This window comes from Condylura cristata, unplaced genomic scaffold (genome assembly GCF_000260355.1).
Source record: "Condylura cristata isolate star-nosed mole 26May11 unplaced genomic scaffold, ConCri1.0 scaffold00005, whole genome shotgun sequence".
Taxonomy (NCBI): Eukaryota; Metazoa; Chordata; class Mammalia; order Eulipotyphla; family Talpidae; genus Condylura; species Condylura cristata.
This window is the reverse complement of record NW_004567106.1, coordinates 47,525,977-47,548,933: the sequence shown is the minus strand read 5'-3', so window position 1 is coordinate 47,548,933 and position 22,957 is coordinate 47,525,977. Positions and strand designations below refer to the sequence as shown.

Genomic DNA, 22,957 nt, shown 5'->3' with positions numbered 1-22,957 from the left:
GAATATCAAAGCTTCAGAGAACTTCCAAATTAATTGGTATATCTGTACCAAGCATCACAACCATTCCAAGGTATGAGGCATACTTGAACTTTTGATCACTTTTTTTTAATCATTTAACTGTAAAGCACCAAGAAATAAAAATTAAGTACATTTTGTAAAATGAGCAATTTTAAATCATTACTTTTTAGGGATTAAAATGAGCATGTTATTTTAGATTATGATGTCAAGAATCACTTTAGTTAAGTTTAGGAACATTTTATTTTATTAGAAGAAAACTAAGGATGAGCTTTTATAATGTAGGTACACCTCAGAGATTTGTACATTCATTTCAGACCACAATGCAGCAAATATTGCTGTAAAGCAAATCATGAGAATTTTGGGGTTCCCCTGTGCTTATAAAAGGTTTGTTTAGACTATGCTCTAGTCCATTTCGTGGGCATAGCACTGTTTCTACATATATAACGTGTGGACTGTGATTTAAAAAATAATTTATTATCGGAACTTTCAGCAAGTTTTTGTGGGGAGAGGGTTTTTTGATGCTGTTTATGAGTCAGGGTTTTTTGATGCTGTTTATGATAGCTACTGAAGATTGGGGTGACTGTAGCAACTTTTTAAAATAAGACAACAATGAAGATTGCCTCAAGGTTGACTCTTCCATAAATAGTATATAAATGCTGTCATATATAATGTTGTTGGATGGTATTTTGCTCACATTAGAACTTCTTTCACAATTGGAGTCAATCCTCTCATATTCTACCACTGCTTTAAACAGCTGGGCTAATGCAATACTCTAAAGCTATCACAGCATCCTCATCAAACTTAACTTTCAGCTAAAGAAGCCATTTATCCATTAAAAGCAACTCCTCACCTGTTCAGGTTCTAGCATGAGTTTGCTGCAATTTAGTCCCAATTTTAGGTCCCACTTCTGATTCTAGTTCTCTTGCTATATCTGTCACATCTGTACTTACTTCTACTGAAGTCTTGAACTTCTCAAAGTCATCCATGAGAGTTGGAATCAACTTCTTACAAACTCCCCTGAATACTGCTATTTTGACATCCTGTGAATCATGAATGTTCTTAATGGCATCCAGAGTGGTGAATTCTTTTCAGGAGGTTTTCAATTTGCCTTCCCTAGATCAGAAGAATCATTGTTAATAGTACTTACAATCTTATGGAATGTATTTCCAAGTAATAAGAAGTGAATGTCCAAATGGCTCTTTAAGCTATGAGCTGCAGACTGGATGTTGTGTTAGCAGACATAGAAATGATATTCATCTCCAGGGCAGCTCCAGCTGAGTTCTCCGTGACCAGGTTTATTGTTGAAGAGCAGTAGTATGTTGAAAAGAAGTCTCTCTTTCCCCCCTGAGCAATAGGTCTCAAAAGTGGGCTTCAAATCTCTAGTAAATCATCTTGTAAATCAGTGTCCTGTCATCCAGTTTTTGCTGTCCCACTTATAGAGCAGAGATAGGTTTAGCCATGCTTCCTAAGGGTCCGAAGACTTTCAGAATTGTAAATGAGCATTGATTCAGCTTAAAGTCACCACCTGCATTAACTACTAATAAAAGAGGCAGTCTGTTCTTTGAAACTTGGAAGCCAGGCATTGACATCTCTGCTCCAGCTATAAAGTACTGGACGGTTTCTTCTTCGAGAAGACTGCTTCATCTGTTGTTCAGTGCAGTGGCCTTTATCAGTGGTCTTAGCTAGATCTTGTGGAAAACAGTTCCTGTACGTGCTGTTTCTCCTTGTATCCGTACGTTACAGAGATGGCCTCTTTCCTTAAACCTTGTGAACCAACCTCTGCTACCTTTAGGCTTTTTTTCACCAACTTCATCACTTCTGACTTTATAGAATTGAAGAGAGTTAGACTCTTGCTCTGGATTCGGTTTTTGAATTAAAAGAACACTACAACTGCTGTGGTTCTCTGTCCAGACTCTTCATATCAGCAAAACGCCTGTTTCAGTTTCTTGTTTGTTCACTGGAGTAGTTCTTTTAATTTAAATTTGAATTTCATTCACAGTTTGGCTAGCTGATCAGCATAAGAGACCTAGCTTTTGGTCTATCTGGGCTTATGACCTGCCTTCACTAAGATGACTCATTCCTGGCTTTTGATTTTTTTTTTTTAAAGATTTATTTATTTGTGCATACAGAACTGGAATACAGGCCAGAGGCTTAGGGGCGGCTAGAGGCTTCACCAGTGACAGAGTGGGGAGCAGAACAGGCAGATAGAGGAAGTACACTGCTGAGGGAGCAGCGGGCGGGTCAGGAGAGGTCTGCCACGCCATGTGGTCACCTCCCGGGCAGGCGGGGATTGAACTCATGCGGAAACGGCTTTAGATTCCCAGTGCTGTGCCTTTACCCGCTGTGCCACCAGGGAGGGCCCCCTGGCTTTTGATTTTTAAAGTGAAAATCATGCAGCACTTTTTCTCACTTGAATACATTGAGGCTTTTGTAGATTATTCACTGGCCTATTTCAATGTTGTTGTCTCTCACTGAGTAGGGAGGCCTGAGAAGAGAGAGAGAGAGGTCTGATTGGTGGAGCAGCCAGAACTTACACTACATTTCTCAATCACCATTTTGTCTGAGTATGATTTGAGGTGCCCCAACAATTACATTAGTAACTTCAGCGATCATTGATCACATATGTAATTAAAAAATTACAAATATTGTGAGAATCATTAAAATGTGCTGTTGGCATGCTGTTGTCAACATGGTGCCAATCATTGTGATGAAGCAGGGTCACCACCAATTGTCAATCCCCCCAAAAAATGCAACATCTGCAAAGGACAATAAATTGAAGTGCAATAAAATCAAGCTCTATAAAAGGAGCTGTGCTTGTAATAGAGATGAGTGGAAATGGAAAGGCATGTGAAACAGAAGTTTTCAACTCAGTGATAAAATTTGTAGCTTTACAAAATACTATTGTAATAATCACGTGTTTTAACTATATATAATAAGGCCTTATTTAATCTACTTCTTTAAATTTATACCAACATTTGAAATTTAGCAAGTTGATGTGGTATAATGCATGTCACTTTGTTTGTTTACTTTAAAGGAGCTGTGGCTCGGTCTACACAAAGTGAGAGCTAAAATACTTTTGAGGATAGTTTTTAATTCTGTTTTCCCAAAAAGCTTAAACTGCGTGCACTAACGCTAGCACAGATTAAGCAATCTGACTAAAATGTACCTGTCAGATTTAGAGCACCTCCATTATGGAGCAATACTAAAAAATGAGAGGACCAAAGCTCAAGATATTCTTACTTACTCTGTAGCCTCTAAAAATTCTTTGAAAATTATTTAGAAAAAGATCATGTTTGTATTTTAAAATGAAATAAAGTATTAATTTCCTTTGGAACTAACAACTAAAGATCCTAGCTTTCCTGAGCTTTCAAAAAGTACTGGAATCTTGCTATCTCTGTCCACCTACCTGTTTCTACAGTAGTTTTCTACTGGAAAGCTTAAAAGTATTATTTACTATTATGCTTATATTTTTTCTCTGTGACCCATTTTTAAATATATTAAAATATATCTTAATTTTTAATTTTATTTTATTGTGTAACTGATAAAAATCTTTTTTTTTAATTATGGTAACATTTGACTTACAACAATGTTCGTGATTTTGAGGTATAAGATCACACTCTACAGAAGTACTTTCCCACGCTGCCCCCACTGCCTGTCCACCATTAAAAGCCACCTGTCCACTGATGCCTGACTCATAGTAGGCAAGTGCTTTAGTCTGTGATAGGCACTTTCCAGTTCCACCTTTGCCTTGATAATACAGATAAGCACAAATATAGATGACTCAGATTTTGGGAGTGAAGATTTTGATAATCATAAAATGGCCCTGACATCTGAGGGACTTTGTTATACTTACTGTAGGTTTTGAATTACTTATAATTAAAATATAGAGAGGGAACCATAATCTCCTTTCACGACTTAATTCAATTCTCGATTTAATGATCTATTAGTTAACCTCCTTCAGTGTACAAAACAAAACAAATAGATTTGTAGTAAGACATGGTTTAATGAACACTTATTTTGAACATAGCTTGGGATCTAAGGAGCAGCCCAGCCTCACTGAACAACAGAAATGGTCATGTAGCAGGACCTCTGGTTTCTATTTACTTGTGTATTCAGCCTACTGCACATTGCTTTTGCCTGTCTTGTCTGTGTTTCAGTTGACATGACCAACTGCTCAATTCCCTAGGTGCACCTCATGTTGAAAGTACCTGAGTTTACCCCGGTGAGGTCTACCTACCAGACAGGCTGCTGGTCAGCCAGTGGGTCAGATGCCTTTGGGACAGATGCCCGGTCTAGTCACTGTGGCTAAGGAGGCTAGGCACCTGGCTTAGACTCCACAGCCCTGTGAACCTACTGGATAGGGCTCTTATGGCAGATCCTGTGAGGACTCCCCAGTTTGGACATTGTGTTCAGTAGTCATTTGTTCAGCATTACTATTTGAAACCTAGTGTCAATAAAATTAAAATCTACTCCCCTAGATAATGGCTATGCCATTGCCCTTTAGGGAAGATAAACACTTACTTTAATTCCAGAAATAAAAAATTGTTGGAAAATTCAAAATATTATAATGAGCATCCTTGCATCTCTACCATTTTATACCATGTGTTCATTCTTGTAGAATAGATAGCTAGAAGTTTAAATATTGGGCCAGCACATGTTGTTGGTGTTATTTTTTGTTCTAATATATACAGTCAAATTTCCCCCATGCACTTTATGTACATTTATATTCCATTCATATTTATGTACATCTATACTCATTTAACAACACTGTGTGAAATACCTTTGTCAAGGAAAGAATCAAATACCTTGATTTTAATATAAAGTTCTGAAGTTTAGATACAGAAGTCAACATATTTCAAGCCAAATTTTAAAATTAGTATGAGATTATCAGATCATATTTCACTTAGTCTGTTCATTGTCAGATAGGGCTTTAGAACCATTCATTTAATGGGCACTGATCTAGACCCTGGAGAGCGTAAGTGAACAAAAGAGACAAGGTCCTTGCCCTCAGGGCTCTTACATTCTGGTCAGTTAAAGGATACTGTAACAGACAAATATACAGCCCATAAAGAAATCTCACGAGCTGGAAGAGCTATAAAGAAAAATAAAGTTGGAATGGGTATGTAGAGTGACGATAGGCTCCTGGGGCAGCTATTTAGGTAGGATGTTCACTAAACCTCTCTAAAGAGAAGATATTTGAGCAGACCTCTCAGTTAAGGGAGGGAGAATAAAAGTCATATTCGTATTTGAAAGTGGGTAGTACAGACCAAGGGGGTAACACATACAAACCTGAGTTGGATAGATATTAATTAGTTTAAGAGACTACAGGCAACCAGTCTGTTAGAGCTCACTAAAGGAGGAACATTGAGGTAGGAGACTATGTCTTAGCAGTTTGTAGAGACTTGTGAGACACAGTAAAGACTTAGGTTTTATTTTAAAGGGTTAGCAAGACAGTGGTGGGTTTTGAATGAAGGAGGAATATGATTGGATCAGAATTTTTAAAGGTTCACTCTATGTGTTGTGTGGGGAATAGATGAAAGGGAGATTGTCTGAATTAAGAACTGGTCAAAGTGTTTTTCTTTCAAGAAAATAGTATCTAGCTTCTCCTAAAAGTGTTTGTTTATGCCATGAATGATGGCTACTTTGATTTGTTATTTTCAGAGTGACTCATAAAGTAGTCGCATTACTTATAATCAAAGTCATTATGATTTTATTGACAAGGTGAAAAGTGGAATTGAAGTATTTCTTCAGAGAATTCAGTCAAGAGATGAGACTTTGGGTGTCTGAACTTTCTATACTGATGTCAGTGTTGATTAAAATCACAAGTCAATTGTTTGAGTCTCTAAAGAACTTTGCTGGGCATGCAATCGCTTTCATAATGTTCAACCAAATGGGCATGCCTATCTATAAATGAACAGTGAAAAGCTAATGAAAGCAATATTAAGACAGAGCCATTAGTTCCACCAAAATATTTTCTATAGTTATTTGCTTTTCCTTCTTAATTTGTATGACTCATAGGGAGCAAATTTTTAGGAAAGGATAAAATGAATACAAAGCTCTAAACTGCAGCAAGTCAATACGAATCAACCACAGTAGAAAATTTTAGATAGCAACAATTTTTTTTTTTAATTGAGACACTTGTCTTTCTGTTTCACAGATTTTCTCAGCCGAGAAGCAAATGAAGTCTAGCATCATTTATTCTTTTACTTGGCTAAATACACTTGATAGATATTTGGAATCTGGGGTTCCTTGTATTTAACCACCTCATAAAGTAATTGAATAGTTGTTTTAGTCCTCAGTGAAAAGAGCAACCAGATAAGTTATCATCTAAATTTAGGTGAGAGAGAAATTTAGGTTTCTAAATTTATTTGAGAGAGAAAGGGGATGATCCCTATTGTTACATTGGAATAATAAACATAAATGGGGCTGTCAGGCAACCTGGAGCAAATGGTTAACATATGAATAAAGTGCGCTCTGCATTCTTTTTTTCTCTTTAGTTTGTAGCCCTTCATTTTCAGCAGGATTCCAAGAAGCACTTCCTGGGTCCTGTGGAGGAATGAAGCCAGGAAGGGTTAGTGGATTTGTGGAGAAGGTATCTCGCGGATGGCTCTGTCATTTCTGTACTAGGAGGGCAAGATTTTCACTAACAAGTGTTGATATTGCAGGCAGTCTGAGGAGGAGCCATTCAAACTTCTCTCACTGCAAAAATACTTAAATGATAATTTCTCAAGTTGTTAGGGTCCGAGAACTCGATTACCTGCGAAAGACAGAGCCTCACACAAGAATGCAATTCGCAAAGTAGAGTTTATTGGGCTGGCTAGCCAGGGTCAAGCCGTACCCTGCCGGACACGCAGGACTGAGAGTTCAGGCAAGACCCCGGCCAAAGGAAAGTCAGGGAATATATTGGTCTTATTGGCCGTTACATACGCCATAGCCCGTGCAAATTCAGAGCCCACGCAGATTCAACTTAGCAAATGGATTCAAAGATTAACAGACGTCACAGCCTGGGCCACAGTTCAACCACCCAATGACAGTTTTCCAGGAATAGATGTCTCATTTCCTGGTGCTTCAGGTCCAATCAGCCTGGGCCACACCATTCCCATTATCCAATCAATTTTAAATGTACATTGTCCCCCTCAACCTATCCTGCATTCCAGAGGTGGGGGGAGGGGGTAGAGGGGTGGGTGCTTGCCTCAGCTAGTCTAGTTTTGCTCAGGCTTGCATTACTTCCTCCTTTCCTTCAAAGTCTATATTATAAAATGTCAAAACACCCTAATATATTAAAAATAACTTTTTGGTATTAGCAAAAAAAAAAATCCACTGAATCACTAGAATTAAACATTTTAAATTTTCTTGATTTTAAATGTGCTATTGAAGACACAGAAATCAATATGAGCCTATCACAGATGTTTGAATTTTATTATGTTCCAGCAAATGATGAAGCTTTATAGGAAGAAAAACAGAACTAAATTGAGTTTTTCTCAGTAAAACTAAAAATGATGCTTGTTTAATAACTTTTTTTATGGTTGCTGCAGTAGCTTTGAATAATAGAAGAGTAATATATCTACTGGGCTCTTTTTGGAGAGCATGTATTGATTTATGACATTTTTGGTAGATTAGGTAGATTAGATTTAGGTATGCATTTTTTTTTTGAGAACTGGTGGGCTCAGTAATAAGAACAGGAAGTGCAGATTAGCAAACAATTAGTGGGTGTGCTCTACAGCAAGAACCCTAAGTGAAGATTACCAAGCAATTAAAGATTGGGGTCAGTAACAAGGACTGGAAGTACAGCTTAGCAAGCAAGGAGCAGGTGGGCTCAATGCAGCAGTGCATTCTGTCCTAAAAGAAAGGACAGAATGAAAAAGAAACATGTATAGAGAACTGTGATAAAGACTGGTGAGTAGAATGTTGTATAGCTTGAAGCTCATGCATTTCTTTATAGTTCTCAAAGGGAAGTCAGGCATTTTTGACAACAGGAACATATTTCTGCAGTAGGCCTAGTTGTTGGTAATTTGAATCAACCTGGTACCAGGAATACCCGAGACCCTTTAGGCTGATTTAATGTCCTTCTGGATTTTTTCAAATTGAAATGGCATGGGACATCCTCGTTTAGTACTTGGGGTTTCACTAATGCTATCACTAAGTAAATGAAACATTGAAATTCAGTGTTCTAGGATCTGCTGAAAGGTTTAGTTACTGTTAAAAAAGAGGCAATTTGTGAAATAGTATTCATTTTCCTCTGATGTTAGCCTGAGAGATTATTAACATATTGTGGACATTCTTATCTTGTTCTTCGTTAAAGAATTATAGTTTTTATTAAGGAATTATAGATTGCTTGAAAAACTATGCCTTTTGAAAGTTGTCCTTTCTTTGAGGTGATTGGTTTGTGATTACTCATCGCTGCATCAAAGAATAAAAATGGAATTGCTATATAAACTATGTAGCTTAGCAATAGCCATTTCTTTCTAACCATCAGCGAGTCGTTACCATAAGTGTACATATAAAATAATTATTTAAGACCAACTTATTTTTGTTACCAATTTAACAATGTAGGGAGGTTTCCAGAGGCACTACAGAGGATTCAAGAATTGCTGGAAGTCACTAGACTACTTAGACGAAAACTGCTTTTTCCAATAATGGTGACATATTTTTCTGTACTCTTGTCCCCAGTTCATTACTGTTTTTTTCTGTTTTTGTTTTCACCCACAGCCCATCTTCTCTTGAATAGGACTTTTCTTTAGATATGAACAACTTGTGCATTTATTCATCCATGCATAAGCCATTCCTTTATCAGTTTAGCATTGGGTAGAGATCACAAGCACACACTAGAAGTTCAGATCATTTTGATTAGATCTCAGCTTTGCTGCTTATTGTGTTACTTTGCCAAATTACTAATTCTTTATACTTGATTTTTCTTCATTGGTAAAATGGAAAATATTTATCTTACAGAAGTGTTTTCCTTAAATATTCCACACAAAAAATACACTTGAGTTCTAGATACAAGGATTGATGTTTTCAGTGTGGTAGTTATGCAGGTGGCAAGCACTGCTAGGTATACCTCATATACCTCTGCTAGGCCTAACAGTAATATCCACAAAGATATTGTGAACTTACTATCAGGTGGCAATGCTGGATGACCTACACAAATAATTTATTGAAAATTACAAGTATGCCCTCCCTAGTGGCACAGCAGGTTAAAGCACAACACTAAGAAGAAGCTAAAGCCACTTCCACATGAGTTCAATTCCTGCCTGCCCTGCAGGTGATCATATAGTGCAGCAGACCTCTCCTGACCCGCCCGCTGCTCCCCTCAGCAGTGTACTTCATCAACCTGCCTGTTCTGCTCCCCACTCTGTCGCCACCCCTGAGCCTCTGGCCTGTACCCCAGTTTTGTATGCACAAATAAATAAATCTTTAAAAAAGAAAATTACAAGACTTTAAAAATAAATATTAAATGATCTTCTCACTATTTAAGATTCTTCAAGGTAACCTTTTTATATCTAAAAGGAAGTAGAGAGCCCTCCTGTCTGCTTTGGTAAGTCATGGACTGAATGAAATAACTGGGGTGTTTCAGGTACAAAGCCCAATAGCTTGGTTTAATTAGGAAAAGAACACCATGGTAGGAAGCTGGCTTGACCCTCTGCTCTGTCTCCATCCTCATTTACACCTCTCGCTTCTCTCTGAAAGGTAGCAGTTTTTCACTTTGATGTTTTTCAGTAAGCTCCTTTTCCTTCTCCATAACCTGGCTTTAGAATTTTACTCCTCAGTTCTGCTAGGAGCCTCTCCCCTCTCCCCCAACACAGATTATGTGAAGTGCTCTTCGGGAGTCCAGTTTCCTAGCAAGAAGCAAGCTGCACCTGGGGCTGGTTTTAGTGTATTGGTCTTTTTTGCTGCTGGCTTATTAATTACATTTCTTAGTAATGTAAGAAATTTACCAACTTTCTGAAGTTGTGAGCTTTAAGTAGAAATATAGAGAAATACTAACTTTTATACATCTTTGAACAAAATATTGATTCTTTTTCCTGTGCTCAAAGTACTGTAAGTCTGTCAAATGTTTTTGAAAAGGCATATAAGTATAATTATCTCAGCAAGAAGCTAAAATGATTGTCTTAAAATGCCTTTTTTAACTAAGCTTAAGAAGAATGCCAACAAGATTCCAGAATCTTTCAGCTTGAATAATTACTTAATAATTAAGGAACAGATAACTATTTTTGTGCAATTTCAGTTAACCTTGTTTAAACTTAACATTGACCATTATTTCTCTTGTAAAATGTTTAGAGGAACTACTTTATTCAAGGACCAGGTGTGTTTAAAGTACTGATATAATTAGTTATTGGTGCTATTACATTTTTATGTAATGGTTTTTGATTTTTTGATGTCTAAGAATGGTGGGGGCATTCTAATGTAGTGGAAGGCACGCTACACTAGGAAGAGTATGCTAGATTCAGTTCAAGCTCTATTGCTTCCGTACTTTGGAAAGTTACTGACTTCTGTGTTTGGTTTTTAAAAATACCTTTCTGTTTTCAGTTACTTTAAAGGCCAAATAAGAGATTAATATATGCACCAGTACTTTGTCAGCTATTTGTTTCCCCAGAGCTTAGCAGAATGTCTTGTACACTTTAGCTTATCACATATTTTTGTTTACTGTTTAACAATTTGATTGTACTGTTAGGCTAATGTATGATCCTAGAGTTGGAAAGAAAACCATCTTTAAACAGTGTTGAATGGTTCACCGTTAGTTTATGGTGCTATAGAAGGTACAGTATAATTTCATACCCGGGTAAGCGTATATACCAAACTGTTTCCACCACCAATATTGTTCAAGTGCCATTCACCATCATCCAGTTGAACCTCTCTCCCCCTTCTTCCCAACTACATCCAGTTTGATAACCACCATGTTTCTCATCGTCTAAGAGTTGTTTTTGTTGAGCCTTGTGAATTCATTTGAGTATTTACTTATATTGCTTATATGAGTGAAACTATCTTGTATGTCATTCATTTTCTCACTTACTTTGCTTAGCATAATCTTCTCAAGTTCCACCCATGTTGTCATGCAAGGCAAGAAGAAAAACATTTTTAAATTTTTTCATTCATATAATCAATTGGGCTAGTATAAGTTTGGAATTGTGAGCTATTTTTTCTTTTCCTGTCCACTATTGTTACCTGCTGACAAGATATCCTATTTCTGGTCTTTCTAGTATTCGTCCCTAATTATATCTGCATAGTAGAAACCATTTTACTTTTTCCTGTAAACAGTCAAATAGTAAATAGTTTTTACTTTGCAGACTCTCTTGTATCTTTACTACTTTATTCTGATATTGCAGGATGACAGCATTTATACTTGAGGCATAAAGTGAATCTTCCAATGAAACTTTATTGACACAATAAGTATTGGACTAGACTTGGCCCATGGGCCATAATTTGCTAATCTTTGATCTATCATTTCTACTTTCATACCCTTAATTAGAATATGTAAACCTTACATGTGATCTTGGGCAATAGTTTAAATAGAAGAGAGCATTTTCCTAACAGCCATGGGTTCTCTGTTTATATATTTGGAGAAAAGCTATTGAGCTGATGAGGTCATTGCTGAGCTGCTAAAAGCCATATGGGGTACCTGGGCAATGAAGACACTTGTCTTGAGCAGAAGGGGGAAAGCTATTACTGCCAGACCCTACAGAACTGCTTAATCGGGAACAGCCATAGGCCCTGGAAAATAGTAAATTTTATTATACAAATAGTTTTTTCTTAATATAAAGGAATGGCCGTATAGTTGGGAAAACCACCTGAACACTACCCCATGCCATTTATAGCTCCTCTTCTAAGTCCAGTGTTCAAACTCCGATTATCTTTTGGCTGTCTGTGCTGGACTGAATCAACAGGATTAAAAGGAGTTACTACCTAGGGAATTTTTAAAGATAAGTTCACTTCCTAAAGTCATTAATTGTGTTGTGGAAAATTTTCAATGTCATCTCGCTTATTGTGAGGAATACTTATGTAGTACAATCAGTAATTATTCCCCTATTTAAAAAATTGACTTTGAAACTAATGTCTGTTTTTGCAGCTTTGTACTGTAAAGTGCTTGTTGACAGAACTATGAATTGTAAATTTTTCATTTTAAAAGTCTCCCTGTTTTTTTTTTCCTCTGTTAAGTGACCCTGCATGAGAATCTAAGTGACTCATGCTAGCAGAACTAATAAGATCTTGAAACTGATCATCCTTGTGGTTGTATTCAAATGAGAATTTGAGTGAAAATAATTAAAACTTTTTCCATCACTAGGGAACTGTTACCATTTTCTTTCAGAAGAGTAAATTGTGTGATGAAAGTCATATGTTTGGGTTATGATGAGTAGCAAGTCATTAACTTCCGGCTTGTGCAACTGGACACCTGGGAACCAAGGAGATTGTCTACTTTGCTTATTACACAAATAAATCCTCCTCCCTGACCATTCTGGGATCCCTTTTTCTAATATGCAGCCGGGGGCAGGCAGTGATAAACACTGCATCCTCTCTGCTGCACCTCTAGGTGTACTGAGACTTCCCACAAACATTTCTGGAGTCTGGATTTCAATTTTACATACATCAAAAAGTAAATGACTATTTAATCTTTCACTCTAACATGAAGAGGAGCAAGTAATACTGACTGGAATGGAGTTTAGTATGATGAAAAGCCAAACTGAAAGATTTTCTATTTGAGATGAAAGTATAATAAGCAGTAAGCTTTACAAAAGCATGGAATATGATAATAGAAGAGGAAACGAATGAATGGATTAGAATTTGGTATATGTATGGGAAAGTAAGGTGACCTTTAATGGATTTCTGTGCTGTCTTGAGGGATTATGTAAATCAAGCCAGAATTCTAAATCTAATACAACTATCATTAAAATCAAGAGAATGCTCACTGCATGATGGAAATTGAAATGACTCCTAACTTTATAATGTTTTTGAACCTTACGTTTTTCACTTGACTTTCAATAATTTTTTTTTTTTAAATTAAAGCTTGCAGTATCACTAGCAATATAAAGGAAGGAAATCAGGAGAATATATTAATGAAACGTAGCCAAGCAGAATATGCAAATCACTTTGTATTGAGCTAGCAGTGAATAGTAACACAATTTTAATTTTTGCTCATATGAAAGTTGACAAAAATATTTTTGTCATTGTTTCCATTTATATTGTTTTCCTTGCTAATAAGGATGAATTTATTCTGTATGTATTAATTTTTAAGTTTCTTTTCTACGGATTGTCTATTCTAGACTTAAATTGCCCAGTTTAAAAAATTGTAGTAGTGTTTTATTATCAGTTTAAATATATATATGTTAACTTTTTTTGTACTAGAGTAAAATTTTCTATAGTTTATAATTTGCCCTTTAGTTTTATTAACTTATATAGATAATTTAACAAAATAAGTGCTTTAAAATCTTTTATTTTTACTTTTTGATGGCTAAAGGCCGACAAATTTTTTTGAAATTACAGTTTCAACTTTAGGAACTGAATTTTTTGACATAACTTTTACACATTTTTCTATTTTAAATTAATAATATCAGTATGCTAATCCTAATCTAGGAAATTCACAAATATAAATGGGAGCTCACCATAAAGTCTACAATATGTTTTTCTCAATATTTTATTGGTATAATAATCTGGAGATGGTTTATTGTTGAAGACTTTCATATGCCCCTGTGCATTCTCTAGACAGCATCACTGCATGTCGTGGATGGTGATGCTTTAGCAGAATTGTTCTAGTTTTTCAAAGTGTGACCTTCAGACATCAGTATCAGCATCATCCACATCTTTCTAGAAATGAAAATTTTGATTACAACTCCCACCATTTGAGTGAGGAACTTCAGGCTGTTTTGGTAAGCCCAGATTCTGATCAAGATGTCACTTGAGGATATGTTCTAGTGTTCTTTCTCTCACTGTTAACTAAACTTGAGCAGTGCGCTTTAATCTGTATGTAAGCTTTGGTCTACTCAAATATGAAATGAGTCTACCTTCCTAGAGACAGTAATGTTTTACATCACAGATACCAAAGTTTTCTTCTACTTGGCTGCCACTACATCACTGCTTAACCTCAACTTTAAATGATGAAAATTTTGGTAGCAAAGATAGAAAGCTCCCTAATCCTTTTGAAGGCGTGAATGAACGTGTCAGATCAGATCACCACTTCTGCCACAGTCATCTTTTTAGGAGTTCATTCCACTGTCTTTACAATCTCTGTCTTTTCTACCATCTCACTCCTTTAGGAAAATGGAAAGCAACTCAATTTGAGGACCCATGGACTAAATGATTTGCAACATGTCTTCCTTCCAGCTCTTAAATTCTATGGTAGTTATTTTTGTAGAAAAGAGTAGTAAGTTTATAAATTTTTGTAGAATTAGCACCAGAAAGGTTTCTCTCTTCCTAATGAGGGGAGAGATCCCACTACTGAGCCATTCCCTATTGCTACAGCTCTACCTTGAGGCATCTTAGACACTGGTTTGGAGGTTTCTCAAAAGGAGGAGGCACAGGAAGTGAGCAAAGAAAAACTTTCTCTCACAGTGCCCAGAAAGACAGTGTAAGAGCTCTTCATTATTTGCCCTTAGATACTGCACTATCGGTATCCTAATTTTCCATTCTTATTCTTGTCAAGTTATCCTCCACCACTCTTTCACAGGATGATATTTAAAAACTGTACATTTTGTTATGCCTCCTTCCTTCAGGAGCACAGTGGGTGCAGCCCTGGTGATCTGGTTCTGGGTGCCCCCTTAGCAGCATTCTCCTCCAGCATGTTCTGGACACACAGAGTTTGCAGTCTCTTGAAAGTAATGCTCCTTTTTAGGAAGCATTTGATTGTCTTATTCCTTTTGTTTTGTTTTTGCCTGGCTAACTCTGACTCAACAATTCCATTTCTATGATTTTGTTTGGTAGGTAGACTGTGGTTGAGTACAAAGGAGTGTGCATGAAGGAATTCGTTGTAGCATTGTGCACAGGAGCAAACGATTGTAGTTTTCACATGTCTGTCAATACAGGTGAGGACACTGGCCCATTCATAAAATAGAACATTCTGGAACAAAAGAAGAAAAAGCTAGATCTATGTGCACACATGTGCACACATGTGCTTCTTTATGAAAACCGATCAGACATCAGGTCCTGACCTCCACTGCTACCCACTCTTTTTTCTAAGGCTTTGTCCCACTTCCTTTGCAGTCTGAACTGGTTAGGAGAATTTGGTGAATATGTCACCAAAAATAAACAGGAGGGCTTGAGGTTCAGGAATGTGAGAAGATTTTCATTGGGTACCCTTTAATATTGCTGATTAAATTTCACCTTGAAGAATGGCCATCTCCCTGTCTGTCTCCTCTTGGCACACCTATACACACACCTGTGTGCATATGTATATGCCCATATATACTTTCATTTGCACACAAACATTTGGGTATGTGAGTGTAAACCAAAGCTTCAGTTCAGGCATTGCTGTCTAAACTCTTCTGGGTCTGGGCTCACACCTAGGGCTCCTACTCTGTGACTGGGTTTGCTCTGTCCTAACACTTCCCACTCACAGGGAGTAGGCTCTCACTTTCCTCTTCCCCTACTGGTGCTCTGGACTCATGTTGGAGCACACCCACCCCTCAGGGAGCCACATCGTTCCAGATTTAAAAGTGCTGCTGTGCAACTCTACGCATCAGGATGTATCCTGTGTGTGGTACACCCTTCTCTAGCCCCCGTGTAACAAATTCTCCTGTGCTCTTATCCCTCCAGAAGTGATCTTCACCTTCTCTGTATACTTTATCGATCCTGCAGAAATAAATTGCACCTAATTGTATTAGAGCTGGTTGCCTGGCCTCTCTCTTCCCTTGAGTCCCCTGGAGTCCAGGACAGAGCCTTATTTCTGAAACCAGCATCCAACACAATCCTGTCTCATGGCATCTAACATATTGAGAGTGGGCTCTATAAGCATTTGTCAAATTTAATGACTTCAGAAAGCGCTGTACAATATAAAACTTCAGTCCTCACTAGCACGTTATGAAATGGTGCTATTCATTTTGGAAATATTTCAGCTTAGTCCAATTAGTATCAATCCAAACTCCTTATCTTTCAAAATGTAAACTCTCTAATTTGCTGAACATTAGTTTTTCATGTTGCTGAAGGTTAAAGAAAGCAAGTGGTAAAGAACATGAGTCCTGCCATCTGTTTTCCTATGCTCTCTCCAAAAGCAAAGATGCTGCAGGGATTGTCCCTGCATTCTCAGCATGAGGGCTGAGAATGGGCTTGTTCATTATTGAACAGGCTTCACCAGGCCCTGTGTCTGCCACTCCAGGCTCACTTACTCCATGAGAGCAAGCTACCTGCCACACACTGGTTCATTGGAACAGGCTTTTCTCCCTCTCTCTGTTTGCTTAGGTGTGGTGCTCTGCTTCTTGCTTCCTTCCTCTGGGGACTCAGATGGGCAGGGTTTCAGTGGGAGGTGGAGAAAGAAGTGTGATGGAACCCTAGGGTGAAGCTGTGGGCTTTTGGGAAGTGATACCTATTATTTCTGGTCACACAACCAAGCCTAATATCAATAAAGTGGGTGTGTGCAACCCTCTCTTGGGGCAGGAGGCAAATATTTTGAACAATAATATATTCTTCCAAAAACTCTTCTAGAGTTTCTCTTGAAAGGGAATTGGTTTTGTCTTGTATCATTGTGCTTATTCAGAACACATTGGTTGATCTTGTACCCAGAGTACAATGTGTGTGGGGGGGGGGGGATGGGGGTTGGAGGTTAACTCTGAGACTCTTTTTAAGAAACCGACTATTGAACGGGCCTATAATATATATGATGTTTACCTACACAGTGGTCAGATTGGAGTTACACAGCTGGAGAGAGCACTTGGAGAAGAGAAGCTGGAGTTAGGACAGCTTGAAATTAAATGCCTTAGTTATCAGTAGCTGACTGAATTTTGTATATATGAAGGTGTGTTTTTCGAGGATTCCTCACATCCATTTACTCTTTGACTTTTGTTATCACTCAGAAATTTTGAGATATTGCACACACATATACTTATGTATAATTATTCAGTGAAGAAGTATTTGCTTGTGTGGTGGTGAAGCAGTGGCACGCATCCACGGGCTGTGGCCATCTCGTTAGCCGTACTCCTTCGGAGTAGATTGTATATAGTAGTACCCAGGAATCTTGCACAATTCATGAACTGTTGTATTTTCAGCCTCTGTCTATTATTTTAGTTTTTTGTTTACTTACTTGTGTGATAAGGACTTATGTTTTGAGAATAAAAAAGTCTGCTTGTGCCCCATACAGGCCCTGGGTTTCCTGATCTGGGAGTTACTTTCTTGTCTAATTATTGTACACATACTTTTTAAATCATAAACTGTCCTTTTCTCTGATGGTAGATTGTTGTACCATTGCCTCTTAAGAGTATATTCAGAAGGATTGGATTTCAAGAAAGGATTAAATATTTCAAGGAAGAAAAATTGTTCTGCTGTTTGTAAAGCATACACAGCTGTTAAACTTTAATTAAATAAGTTTGTAGGAAAGGGGACTGGAGACCAAGTTCATAAACCAGACAGATATGCTTTGTCAAGGAAGAAAGCTAATTAAGCCGAGCATAACAGCTTAATATTAATTTTTTAAAGTACTTCCAGTGTATTTGTTGTAAATCTTGACACTGCTGTTGCATGTTTTCTAATGAGTTATTCTACAATTTAAGTTTAGCATTTGGATGTTAAAGATTCCTAGTCAGTTGGAAAATTATAAAATCTTCCCACATTATGTTAATATTTGCTTCATGAAACTTAACTCTTAAATGAAATGTAATTTGTGATAAAAATGATTGGTGACTCTATACTTTGGAAGTTACTAAGGGTTAGCTATGTCATTTTAACAAAAATTGAGTTCAGGTTGGAAGTTAACAATAATTCTGTGAAGAGGAAAGAACAAACAAAAAAAAGCCTAATGAATAGAAATTTATTACCACACTGTTAGACTCTCAGAAGCCTGCAAATGCATTCTGTTATTAAATTGAATTCTTGATTTTTCTTTGTGTTGTATCATACATGAATTCGCTGAAGGAACATTTTAAGATTTGTGTTTCACCTCCTCAACAGGGAAGGCATACAGAAAAACTTTGGAAGCATAAAGGTGTTTAAATTAAACTTGCTAGGAATAAGTGCAATAAATAAAACCAAATTGTGATTTATTCAAGTTACTCACAAGTTGAAACTCCTAGTTCCTCATTCAGTATGAAGTGTCCAGCTTTATTCTCAACATAGAATTACGAGCCATAAAGTAAGCATTGACTCTATACTTAAATGCATTAATTTAATTATAAGGATTTCAGGCCATGGCTTATTCGTAGTTGAAAAGATCACTTTTTCCTCTACCAAGCAAGAGGATCATAGGCACTATTTATGCAAAAGACCACCAAAGAATAAGGAGATATTTCAGATCATCAGTTTTCCAGACTGTCCCAGTAGCTGCAAAATAAATGAAGATTTAGAAACAAATTACGCTGAACCACATAAATTGTACGGCATGTTGTCTTGCGGTGCCTCAATTGATATATCGTGTAGTCATAATACTTCCATCAACAGAATATCCCTGAAAATGGGATATTTCTCCCACTTGGTTTCTGGATGAAATGAAATCTCTTCCTCACACTGGAGATGAGAAATGCACAGACACTCTTCTGAGAGATGCACTCAGCCTGAAAGGGTGCCCTACTCTAGGTTCTGATTTCCATTTTAAAGACAGTATTATCACTGATTATACTGAACGTAACTCTCCGTGGTCGGATTTCTTCTGTCAGGCTGGATGAATGTCAGTGGCAGTGATAGGTCCCCTGAGTATTTTATCAGGCCGCTTCCTCCATGCAGAGCACTGTCTGCATGATGTAGCGATTAAAACACCATTTATAAGCATATTAGTGCTAAAGACTTTAAAAGTTCTTCTTTCATATTTTTTTGAAGCATCTAGTCATGTAAATAGAATTTTGGGTTTTTTCTTTCTCTTGACACCTGAGACCTTATCTGATAGGAGGGTAAGTTATCTCAGAATTGCAGGATTCCAAAGGACTCTTCAAAGATGTCTATTGTTTTCGTTTATTTACTAGTTTACTAAAATAGAGGGAGTATATTTGCATAACTAGAGCAAAGACCCTCAAAGATAAGATCAGTTTCAGTTTACTCCCATCATAGATAAAGCAGTTGATTTCTGAAAAGTATGATTTTTGCCCATGTTTATGTAGCAAGCTGATAAACTAAAACTTAGGTCCATTAATTCTTCAGCAATTAGGTGACACTTCTTGGAAATATATAAACTTTACTGCAGTTATATTTTGCTTTTGTTGCATGGATGGGGGATTGCACGAGCTTTCGAACACCCCTTTATTACTGAGATTTTACAGTTTTGTGATTTCCTATGAGTGACCATCGAATGTGCACATTTGGAATTGTATTGCTTACCTCTATAGTTTGTAAATTCATTGTGTTATTTAAACTTTTTAAATGGCTATCCTACTGTGGAACTTCAAAAATTATGATTGCCCTTATTTCCAGAGAGGGGTATTTGGGGCCAGTGGTGGCTTTATAAGTACTACTACTGTTTTGTCCACTTGTGCCGATATTGCCAAGATCTGTTTCACCTTTCAACACAGTTCAGCAGAGGGTTCCTTCTCCGTGTGTCCGAATCCTAACTCTTTTCGGTCTAAGATCTCTTTTTCTTGTACATTTGCTTTGGGGTTTCACATGGCAGCTTTTCTTGTAGCCTACAAGATCCACTGTAGTTGAAACAGTGAGGACAGTGGGAGGTATAGTTGTGCCTGAATGCCTGTTTATATGGCTGCTGACTTGTGGGCATGCTTTCTCAAAGGTGACAAATTCGTCTGCCCTTAAATAGAGGCAGAGAAAAAGTCCTATGTCCTACCTTCTTAGGAAAGGAGGTTGAAGAGGACCCATGTTCACAGCTGCACGGTGCTGTCAACATTGCTCTCCAGTCAGTCCTGGGAGGAGTTTGTGAGGCCCATGGGGCCATAGGCCAGCCCTTGTCCATAGCCAAGGGAAGAGTCTCATATATATATATATATATATATATTTTTTTTTTTTCTTTTTTTACCCCATGTAGTAGCTTTACACTTTTGGTATCAACTGACTGCTTTAGACCATTGGATTTTACAACCTGTCCATAGAAATGCCCAGGACACCAAAAACAGATTCCTGAAAGTCACTTCAAATTAACTGAATTGGAAACACTTAGGGTAAACCCTAAAAATCTATATAATATTTAGTATTCTGCTAGAGGAAGGAAGGGAGGGAGGGAGGGAGGAAGGGGAAGGGGAAGGAAAAGGAAAGGAAGGGAAAGAAGGAAAAGAAACAAAGACTGGGTTCCATGTCATGCCAAAATCTGAGTCCATGAAGGTGATGACCCAGGTTCCAACATTTTAAAAAGTTTCTCAAGTCATTCTGTCATATAACAAGGGTGGAAGACCCTTGTTTCTTCTACCTCTAGGATTCAGCAGTTTTTTCCTTATATGATCCAGCAATATAGGCTGTTTTCTTCAAATGCAAAGAAAAGAATCCCTGTCTGATATTTGTTTGTTCATGAGTGAAGGGGTCTGGCAACCTCTGTCAATCGTAGAATCTTGTACCGTTGCATCGTTGGGATAATTTAGGGTATATTTAATGGTGTACTTGAACTTCCTGACAGAGTCAAAGAAACAATTTGCTTATAAAATGATCTAGCATTCAGATCTCCATTCTAATTCTCTCCTATGTTGTCTTTAGATGGAAACAGAATATTTTAAGAATATTCTTCCTTTTAGGTGACTATTAGAAAAAAATGAATTTTCTTTTTTTAATCAAAACCCCATCAATGCTTACTTATTCAAATTTGTAAGCCATAATTGTTATCCATGTATGAATCAAGGACTGTTTGAATTTCTTACTTCATTGGAAGCATATATTTAATAAAGAAATGTGTTTCATATACTTTCCAAATCAGTCTGTCTCAGAGAACACTAGCTCAGAACTCATATCCCCTAACCCTTAATTGTATTGCTTTTATTAGGAAATGCCTGTCTGCCAACTAGACCGAACTCCTTAGCCAGGCAGAGTTCAGGGTCCACAGTTTCATACCCTCCCTCTGCCTAGCACCTGCCCTAATGCCGACAGCTTATTATTAGAATGGTATTGTCATGAATGTGTGTTAAATCATGTCTTGATAAACTGGATTTTGTTTTGAACAGAGTAAACCTGGTTACATTGTTTTATCAACTACCTAATAGATGATAATGTGGCAGTCAGGAATTCAGAAACCAGGAATTGCTGAAATTACATGCATTAGACAAGAAGACAAACTTGGAGTGAGGAGGGTGTGAGGAGAAGGAATGGGAGGGCGAAAGGGTCAAGGGTTCAGTGAGATAATGTTACTTAGAGGAGTGGTGGTCAGCCTTGAGTTCTCCTAAATTTTTCAATGAGACTTTTTAAATTCAAATGCTCAGTCTGGATTTCTTAAAGAAACCAGTGTGCATCATTGTTGGCACAATTGAAACCTCGATAAGATTTCTATGCAGGAGGATTCAGAGGCTCAGGTCTGTGACAGCATGAAAAGATCTCTTTTGCCAGGACATGGAATCAAGTTTAAAACGTAGTTGTACTTTCACACGTGAGAAACTGGTGTGTGAGCAGAGCTGAATGGGCTTTTCAAAGTATGATTCTAAAGGTGAGCGCCTCCTTCCCATGCTTTTCCTATCCCTGGGTATAGGCGACTGAGCCATGTGATACTGCCATCTTGCAAATCAAAGACTGCATGACTTGTGGGTTATTTCAACTGCAGCACCCTAATCTGTGAATCTTTTCACCCCAAGCTGCAGACGAAGTGCACATGAGCTCAGCAATCTACACTCTTATTAGCATTCCGTCATATACTTTTTTCTACTCTCCAGAGTGGGCTTACTTCAAAGAATCCTTTTCTAGCTATCGACTGTATTCAGAGTAAAATGCTGGGAGTAGAGAGAGGAAAAGATGGGGAGTTTCTTGGGAGGAGGTGGAAATTATGCAAAGACAAACCTCCTGAATTTATTACATGTTCCCTTGGTCTATTTTCCTTTGGGCTACTTTCCCTCGGGCACTTCCAAATATTTTTTCCCTGTTCCACTGTGGTATGAGTGAGACCCCTGTGTATGACTCTTCCACTCTCAGGCCCTTGGCACTGTTCCTGTGTTCTGTAGCTGTGACTCCACCATTCTGTCACTTCTCGCAGTCTCTTTCTCTGTAGAACACACTATGGAAATGAAGGAACAGTGCTTTCAACAGTATTGAATACTTAACTAAACATGATAAAGTTAATATAGCTGTCATTTCCACGAAATTCTTATTTGTGATTATGTTTCAAGTAAGCACAGTAACAGCAATCTTAAAAACCCTGTGGCAAAACCGAAGAGCATTAGAGCTCTTCCCTGATGTAATGTTGTGAAATAACATTTCTGCAGGTCCCCCTTATTACTAAGGGCATGTATAGTAATATATCATGCTAGAAAATTCTATTGTATTCTCCAGAAAGGCAACGTTTTTTTAGACTGTTCTTTCAATTATCTCTTCCTACACACATTATAACTCTGAGGTTAGATTCCCATAGGGAGGTCCATGGTATTAAATGCATGTGTATAAGGAAAATGTAGGTGATATATCCTTCCTTATTTGGTAAGGCAAAAATATCAAAGTTTTTCAAATGTCATCTGAGAATATAGAAACATTTTCAACACACTCACAAAGTAGATTCTTAAGCAGCAATTTTTAAAAAGGGCTTGAAAGGGCTTAAACACATTTTTTTTTTTTAAGATTTATTTATTTGTGCATACAGAACTGGGGTACAGGCCAGAGGCTCAGGGATGGTGAGAGGCTTCACCAGAGACAGAGTGGGGAACAGAACAGGCAGATCGACGAAGTACATTGCTGAGGGGAGCAG

At 37.5% G+C, this 22,957-nt stretch overlaps 1 protein-coding gene across 3 annotated transcripts in view; it reads left to right on the top strand.

Moving 5' to 3' along the window:
• The window catches only part of IMMP2L (IMP2 inner mitochondrial membrane peptidase-like (S. cerevisiae)), a 729,327-nt gene that overhangs the window by 486,714 nt on the left and 219,656 nt on the right, over positions 1-22,957 (top strand). The gene's annotated exons all lie outside the window — the stretch shown is intronic.